This window comes from Carettochelys insculpta, chromosome 32 (genome assembly GCF_033958435.1).
Source record: "Carettochelys insculpta isolate YL-2023 chromosome 32, ASM3395843v1, whole genome shotgun sequence".
NCBI lineage: Eukaryota > Metazoa > Chordata > Testudines > Carettochelyidae > Carettochelys > Carettochelys insculpta.
In genome coordinates, this window is record NC_134168.1 from 12,344,495 (window position 1) to 12,346,957 (window position 2,463).

Below are 2,463 nucleotides of genomic sequence, written 5' to 3' on the forward strand. Positions count from 1 at the left end.
AATTTTACTCCTGCATTCCTGTGTTATTTGCCTGTGTTCATTCTTTGTAATTTGTCCCAGTTTCCATTTTTTAGAACATTAGAACTGGGAGGGACCTCGAGAGGTTGTTCCGACCAGTCCCCTGCACTGCACTGCACAGACCGTCCCTGATAGATGTCTGTCTAACCTGCTCTTAAACATCCCCAGGGATGGAGATTCCACAGCCCCTCTAGGTAATTTATTCCAGCGTTTAACCACCCTGACAGCGGGTAAGTTTTTTCCTAATGTCCAACGTAAACCTCCCTTGCTGCAGTTTAAGCCCATTGCTCCTTGTCCTCAGTGCAGCTCCTTTTACACCCCTGGCGTTGTTACGATTTACACCATGTGAGGAGCTGGCCCTGGGTCTCGTCTCTTATGTCGACACAAACCAACGTATTGCAGAACTGGCTGTGAGGGAGGCAGGAATGATTTGGGTCGTTCACTAACACTGAAGGAAGAATAACGCTGTGCAGGGCAAAAAGGCCAAAGTCCCCCACTGCTTTCAGATTCCAGGGGGCTTCTCCATCGGAAAACGGTTTCCAGCGTGTTTCGGGTCCACAGTGTCCGTTTGCTGGTGTGAGGTGTCACTGCAGGGGAATCCAGGCACTGGTGTGATTATTCGTATCATTAACATACGAGTGAGAGGAGAATGTGCCCTCGTCTGAGAAATCGTATTTGGGGAAATCGGCTGCGATTACACTTTCACCCCCAGACTCTGCACTGACCCCCACACTGCACCCTCCATCTGGCTCCCTCCAACCCCTGCCCTGAGCTGCCCCAACACTCCTGGACCCTGCACATACTCCATCACACCCCGGCAATGACAACCCACCCAAACACCTGCCCATACGCACCCGCAACCCTCTGTCCTGACCCCCCTCACCTCACTCCATCCCCCTCCACCTTTGTCCTGAGATCCCCCACAGCAAACCCTGCTGTGACATCTGCACCTCCAGCTCCTGCCCTCACCCCCGACCCTCCCACCCCCCAAACCCTCTGCCTGACCCATCCCTGCCCACATAGGCCCTTCCCTGTCGATAATGATCTCCCTTGTGTGCAACCAACCAGTACTTCCCATCCCCTGCCCTGAGTCCTCCCAGCCCCCTGACTTCTGCAACCCCATCCAGTGTCCTTCACCACCACACACAACTAGGCCTCCCCCGCGGCCCCCTGCCCTCACTGCAGCACCCTCTGCCCCCTGCCCTGGTCCCCCAGCCCTCCCAGCTCCCCATCTCCATCCTCCTCCACAACCCACCCCTTCCTCTCCAGCCTCCCACACCCCAACACTCCCTCCCCCCAGCCTTCAGACCCCTGCCAGCACCCCCACTGACATATCTTACACAGCCCATGGGGAGCCCCCCAAGGGTGGGGGTGCCCATACAAGAGTACCTCAAATACACAGCTGTTACCTTCACTCCTGGGCTGCACCAGGCTGATACACAACAACGGGCTCAACCTACCGCACCATTCCTTCTCACCACGCCTTTCAGACCAGCGAGACAGCAGAGACGCAGAGCAGGAAATGCACTTTCCCAATGGAAGTGACACAACTTACACAGCGCCACATTCACTGATGGAATTAGACCCCCGTCAGGTCCAGCTCCATCCCAGTCACACAGAACGGCCCCATCGAAAGCTGTTGGAAATGCAACGAACAGACAACATGGACTGGAAACAGAGACAGAGACAAGCGGCTCTTCCATCAGACAGTCGTGAATAATGAACAGCTAGTTCCAACGACAATGAGGAGCCCAGAGAAACCTGACTTGAAAGAGCCAGAAGAAGACAGTCAACCCCTTGAGCACACGAATCAAATGTCCCTGACTCTGCTTAAAGCCCTGAGCAAGGCTGGGTCAGTCGCTGTTATTTACAGAGAAATTTCAGCAGGTGTTAGTCAGAAGGGTCCCAACAGGAAGGAAACCAGGACAAATGTTTTAATTTGCAGTCACATTTCTGATGTGTTTCAGACCTCGTCTCTTTGTCCCCCTACAGATGACCTCTTCCAAGAGCAACCCTGGAGGGAACCAGACCATCTCCGATGTGTTTGTCCTGGTGGGGTTCTCGTACCTTAACGAACTGCAACTCCTTCTCTTTGTGGTGCTTCTGGTCATCTACCTGCTCACCCTGATTGGGAACCTGCTCGTTATCCTGCTGATAAAGCTGAACTCCTCCCTCCACACCCCCATGTATTTCTTCCTGGTGAACCTGTCTGCCTCGGAAATCTGCTTCACCAGCAGTGTGGTCCCTCAGCTGCTGGCTCACCTCCTGGTGGAGGAAAAGACCATCTCCATTGCAGCTTGTGCAGCGGGGATGTACGTCAGTGCCATTATGGCCCACACACAATGCTGCCTCCTCGCAGCCATGGCCTACGACCGCTACGTGGCCATATGTCACCCCCTGCACTACACAACCATCATGAGTGGCCGGGCGTGTGCTCTGCTTGTG